Source organism: Malaclemys terrapin, chromosome 15 (assembly GCF_027887155.1).
Source record: "Malaclemys terrapin pileata isolate rMalTer1 chromosome 15, rMalTer1.hap1, whole genome shotgun sequence".
NCBI lineage: Eukaryota > Metazoa > Chordata > Testudines > Emydidae > Malaclemys > Malaclemys terrapin.
The window spans coordinates 14,521,344-14,527,501 of record NC_071519.1 but is presented as its reverse complement, the minus strand read 5'-3'; the positions used below and the strand labels follow the sequence as shown (position 1 = coordinate 14,527,501).

The 6,158-nt window shown below is 70.6% G+C and overlaps 1 non-coding gene across 1 annotated transcript; it reads left to right on the top strand.

Moving 5' to 3' along the window:
* Positions 1-3,437: 3,437 nt before the first annotated feature.
* Positions 3,438-3,556, top strand: LOC128823769 (5S ribosomal RNA). Its single transcript, XR_008442005.1, has one exon. It is a non-coding gene; the product is annotated as a 5S ribosomal RNA (ribosomal RNA).
* Positions 3,557-6,158: the final 2,602 nt, after the last annotated feature.

The following is a 6,158-nucleotide window of genomic DNA, read 5'->3' as shown; positions in this document are numbered from 1 at the left end:
GGCCGGGCGAGCCCGGGTTGGTTTTGGTCTGATAAATGCACGCATCCCCGGAGGTCAGCGCTCGTCGGCATGTATTAGCTCTAGAATTACCACAGTTATCCAAGTAAGGGTTGGAGCGACCAAAGGAACCATAACTGATTTAATGAGCCATTCGCAGTTTCACTGTACCGGCCGTGTGTACTTAGACATGCATGGCTTAATCTTTGAGACAAGCATATGCTACTGGCAGGATCAACCAGGTAGCCGCGCTCCGGAAAGGAGGAGCGGGGGCCCCGCCACGAGGACTGGAGGCACCCCCGCCCAGCGGGCCCCACCGGCCTTCCCCCGGGAGGGAAGGAGCGGGACCCGCGACGCAGCGAGAGGCGGAGGACCGACGGGGATGGCGATCCCCCCAAGATCGGCCCCGGGCCACCCGACGGATGGCGGGAGAGAGACGGAGGACCGTCAGGACCCCGGCCACCTTCCGGCTCCCTCGGCTTCAAGCCCGCGGCAGAGTGCCCCGGGAGCCGCCAAGGAAGGACGGCGGAAGAGATGGGGTGAGCCTCCGAAGAGAGCCCCCCTTCTCCCCGCTTTCCCAGGCGGCCCGGGTTACACCCAAGGGCGAAAGCCGGCGGAAGAGAGAGCGAGACAGGGCGGGGGGGGCGGGCCGTTAAGACCCCCCCCCTCCCGGCACCTCCCCTCGAACCTCTCTCCCCGCATTCCCCGGTGTTCCGGGTGACACCAGGGGAGAGTCCGGCAGCGGAGAGGGCGCGGGGCCCTCGCGCTGCTTTTCTTTCCCCCCCCCGCGGTGCCCCGGGTGGCATCGAAGAAGGATGTCGGGAGTCAGACGGAGCCGGGCCCCCTCGGGCCCCCCCTTCGCCCCGCTTTTCCCGGTGTCCCTTTTTTCGTACGTGGCGACGCGGCGCAGAGGCCGCCACCGCCTTCCAGGCAACCCGCTAGAGAAGAAGTCAGCGACCCAGACAGGGAGGGCAGCAGGGGTTACTGGTGCTCCAGCGAGAGGGCGGTACGGGGGTCCCACCGACGTCGAGGGCCAACCCACCTCCCGCGGCCCGCGCCGCGTGGTGTGGTCCTGTCGGGGGGGGGGGGGGACCGCAGCGCGCCCCTGCTCGCTCTCGCGACCGTGTTTGGCCCTGCTGAGCCTCGCGGCTCCCTGGGTTTTTCGGACCCCTGGGTGGTCTGCCGGAACCGCTCGACCTCGCACGGCGGAGATCTCGGCCAGACGGCCCCACGCATGGAGGGCCGGGCACGTGCCCGGGCCGCCCCGAGGAGGGAAGTCCCCATCGGTCCCTGGATCCGTGCACGCGAAAAGGAAGAGGGTCCCGATCCGCCTGAACACCGGACGGCCCCGCGGTTGGGGTGCCGGCCCGCGAAGGGCCCTTCCCGTCGCGAACGTCAGCGCCACATCGATCGGCGGGCGCGAGAGGAGCGGGCCCCCCCTCCCTCCGGGGGGGCGCCGACACTCGGAGCTCGGCTCCCGGCCGCTGCGGGGCCCGTGAGCTAAGAGCCGGGAAAAGCGGGCCGTCTCGGCGGAGGGCCGGGTGGGTGCTGGCCTCCGCCCTCAAACGTGCCCGTTCCCCCCCTCCCACGCCGGGCAGGGTCGGGTACAATACTCGGATTGATCCCCTAGGCTGAGCTCCGGTTCTCACAGGCTCTGAAAAACCTGTCCTCACAAATCTCCGCACACAGTCCTCGAAAGACGGGTCGAAAAAGCCAAAGCCCCGCCTTCGGCGGTACGAAACTGGAACCGGGCGCCACCTCGTGGTTCCCTCGGTCGGCCGAGACGGCGTTGGGCGACCCCTTCCGGACATCCGCGAGACGACCGGCCGTCAGGTCAACCCATTCGCTCCAAAGGGGTTGACCCGGTGGCCGGGAGGGGACTTTGAAAATTTTTCAGACTTGGAAAACTTTTTTTTTTTTTTTTTTTTCCCCCAGCCCGCTTCCTCCGGGTTGACCCGGTGGCCGAGCGTCTCACCGTCCCCGGACGCAGCGAGGTACTGCCTCCCGGCCGTCAGGATCGGGCCCACGGAAGTCTGATTTTTTAAAAAAATTTGCCGACGCCACCGCGGAGGGCTACCCGGCCACCCCGGGCCCCGGAGCCGGAAAAGGGAAGAAAAGGATCGGGCCCACTAGAGACATGGACCCGGCCGCCAAGCAGGCCGCCCTGGGCTCACCCTCCCCGGCCGCAGCGAGGGACATCCTCCCGGCCGACAGGATCGGGCCCCTGGAAGTCTGGGGGGGGGGGGGGGAAATCCGCCCCACGCCTCCGAGGAGGGCTGCCCGGGCGGGCCGGGCCCCGGAGCTCGGAAAAAAAAAAAAAAACACCCCAAAAAAGGATCGGGCCCACTAGAGACATGGACCAGGCCGCCCTGGGCTCACCCTCCCCGGCCGCAGCGAGGGACTGCCTCCCGGCCGACTGGATCGGGCCCCTGGAAGTCTGGAAAAAAGAATGGAACCTGACGCCTCCGAGGAGGGGGCGCCCAGGGAAGGAGGGAGATCCGGGTCGACCTGGTGACCGGACGGGAAAGCGGCCACCGGGCGTGCCCGTTCAAACCTAGGGGTTGACCTGGCGGCCGGAAAGCAAACCGGCCACTGGCTAGCCCCGTCGGCAACCTACGGGTTGACCTGGTGGCCGGGAAGCGAACCGGCCAGCAGGTGAACCCGTTCGATTCCACGGGTTGACCTGGTGCCCGGGAGGGGACTCTGAAAAATGTTCAGCCCTTTCGGCTCGGGGTTGACCTGGTGGCCGAGAGGGGACTCGGACGGCAGGCAAGCCGCCCTGGCCTCACCCACCCCGGCCGCAGCGAGGGACTGCCTCCCGGCCGACTGGATCGGGCCCCTGGAAGTCTGGGGGGAAAAAGAAAATGGAACCTGACGCCTCCGAGGAGGGGGCGCCCAGGGAAGGAGGGAGATCCGGGTTGACCTGGTGACCGGACGGGAAAGCGGCCACCGGGCGTGCCCGTTCAAACCTACGGGTTGACCTGGTGGCCGGGAAGCGAACCGGCCAGCAGGCGAACCCGTTCGATTCCACGGGTTGACCTGGTGCCCGGGAGGGGACTCTGAAAATTTTTCAGCCCTTTCGGCTCGGGGTTGACCTGGTGGCCGAGAGGGGACTCGGACGGCAGGCAAGCCGCCCTGGGCTCACCCTCCCCGGCCGCAGCGAGGGACTGCCCCCCCTCCACCCACCCACCCCCCCCCCCGGCTGACAGGATCAGGGCGCACTGGATGTCCGGGACAATATTTTCCCCGACGCCGGGGAGGGCGGGCGGGCGGAGGGGCTCTGGCGGCCAGCCCGGGCCCCGGAGCTCGAGAAGGAAAAAAGGACCGGGCCCGCGAGAGACGGGGGCCCTGCCGCAGGGGGGCAGTCCGACCGGGGCTCACCGTGCGGCAGGCCCGGGCGTCGGCAGGGGAAAGCGGGCGAGGAGGCGCGGGGGCCGGGTGCCTACGGCCATACCGGACCGAACGCCCCCGATCCCGTCCGATCTCGGAAGGTAAACCGTCCCGGGCCTGGCTAGTACTTGGATGGGTGACCGCCTGGGAATCCCAGGTGCCGTAGGCAGCTTTTCCCGGTCCGAGCCAGCTCTCTCTCCTTTTCTGGGGAGGAAGGAGAGGGGGGGGACGGGCCGGAAAGCCCCTCGTCGCTCCTGCCGAGTCGGAGGTCGCGGCCGCAGGTCACGGGTCTGGGCGCCTGGGGTCCGGCTCCCCACCCGGCTTCCTCCGCGGAGGACCCACCGAAGCCGCTGGGGGAGACCCCGGGCATGGGGCGGACTGGCCCGGACCCTCCCGGCCGCCGGCCCGCAGGACCGCCCCGAATCCCCCCGCCCCGCGGCCACCCAGGCCAGGCCTGGCCAGGCGGGACGGACGGCGGGTGTCCAGCGCCCAGCGGCTTCCGCCAGCGGGGACCCACGGCCCCCAAAGCCGCAGGGGGAGGCCCCGGGCCCGGGACGGACTCGCTCGGACCCCCTGCGCCCGGGCGCCGGCTCGCGGGACCGCCCCGAATCCCCCCGCGGCCACCCAGGCCAGGCCTGGCCAGGCGGGACGGACGGCGGGTGTCCAGCGCCCAGCGGCTTCCTCCAGCGGGGACCCACGGCCCCCAGAGCCGCAGGGGGACACCCCGGGGCCGGGACGGACTCGCTCGGACGCGCTCGGACCCCCTGCGCCCGGCCGCCGGCTCGCGGGACCGCCCCGAATCCCCCGCCCCGCGGCCACCCAGGCCAGGCCTGGCCAGGCGGGACGGACGGCGGGTGTCCAGCGCCCAGCGGCTTCCGCCAGCGGGGACCCACGGCCCCCCAGAGCCGCAGGGGGAGACCCCGGGGCCGGGACGGACTCGCTCGGACGCGCTCGGACCCCCTGCGCCCGGCCGCCGGCTCGCGGGACCGCCCCGAATCCCCCCGCGGCCACCCAGGCCAGGCCTGGCCTGGCCTGGCAGGCCGGCGTGCAGCTCCCCCGGGCTTCCTCCCCCGACGACCCGCGCCCCCCCGAGCCGCAGGCGGAGACCCCGGCCCCGGGGCGGACCGGCCCGGGCTCGCTCGAGCCCCCTGCGCCCGGCCCGCAGGACCGCCCCCCCCCCCCCCCCGAATCCCCCGGGAGAGGCCCGGCCTGCACGCCACTGACGACCCGCGGCCCCCAAAGTCGCGGGAGGCGCCCCCGGCCCCGGGGGCCGGTTAGCTCCGTGTCGCTCCGCGCCCCCCCCCCCGCCCCTCGCTGCCGGGACCGGGCACCGCCCCAGAGTCAGCCGCAGCCGGACGGCCTGAGAGCTGCCCTCCTGTGGACGACGGTGAGTTTACCTTGACACTAACCGGCCATCAGCCAGGTCAACCCCATTGCTAGACTGGGGTGGACCTGGTGGCCGAGTGGGGACTTGGAACATTTGACAGCTGCTCCCCGGGGCTTGACCGCTTGTCCTGAACGCCCCCCCCCCACCCCACCCCCCCCAGCCCCCGGCTCCTGCTCCCCTCTCCCCAGCCTCGGTGCTCCGCTCCCTGCCTCGGAGGCTGCCCCTTTGCGGCGCCTGCATCGCCTCCGAGGACGCGCACCTTCCGGAGGCTGGACGTAAAGCCTGACGCCCGCCACCGCCGCCGACCCGGCTCTCCGAGGGACGACTGTGAGGCCTCCCCCCACCCCCGGACCGCCCTGGGGACGACTGCTAAGCCTCCCCCAACGGACCGCCCGGGGGAAGACTGCTAAGCCTTCCCCGGACCTGCTCCCTCTCGACTATTAAGCCCCCCCTCTGTGGTCCTCAGGACCGCTGCCGCGCAGCCCTCGGAGTGGGGTGACACCCGGGCCGGAAAGCAAAGCGGCCACCAGGTCAACCCGTCGAATCCAATGGGTTGACCTGGTGGCCGGAAAGCAAACCGGCCGCCAGGTCAACCCAGTAGATTCCGCGGGTTGACCTGGTGGCCGCTAAGCACGACTCTTAAGCCTCCGCCGGACCGCCTGGGGAATGGCTATTAAGCCTGCCCCCGGAGTACTCGGGGGGACGACTATTAAGCCTCTCCTGGAACGACTATTAAGCCTGCCCCCGGAGTCCTCGGGGGACGACTATTAAGCCTCCCCCGGACCGGCTCCGTCTCGACTATTAAGCCCCCCCTCTGTGGTCCTCAAGACCACTGCCGCTCTGCCCTCGGAGTGGGGTGACGCCCGGGCCGGAAAGCAAACCGGCCACCAGGTCAACCCGTTGAATCCATTGGGTTGACCTGGTGGCCGGAAAGGAAACCGGCCGCCAGGTCAACCCAATAGATTCAGCGGGTTGACCTGGTGGCCGAACGGGGACTTTGAAAATTTTACAGCTGCTTCCCCTGGGGTTGACCTGTTGTCCCGGTGGGGACTTTGAACATTTGACAGCCGCTACCCGGGGCTTGACCTGTTGTCCTGAACGCCCCCCACCCCACGGCTCCTGCTCCCCACTCCCCAGCCTCGGTGCCCCGCTCCCTGCCTCAGAGGCCGCCTCTCTGCGGCAGCTGCAGCGCGTCCGAGGACGCTCACCCTCCGGAGGCTGGATGTAAAGCCTGACACCCGCCACCGCCGCCGACCCGGCTCTCCCAGGGACGACTGTGAGGCCTCCCCCCACCCCCGGACCACCCTGAGGACGACTGCTAAGCCTCCCCCACCGGACCGCCCGGGGGAAGACTGCGACGCCTCCCGCCAGGCCCCCACCCAGC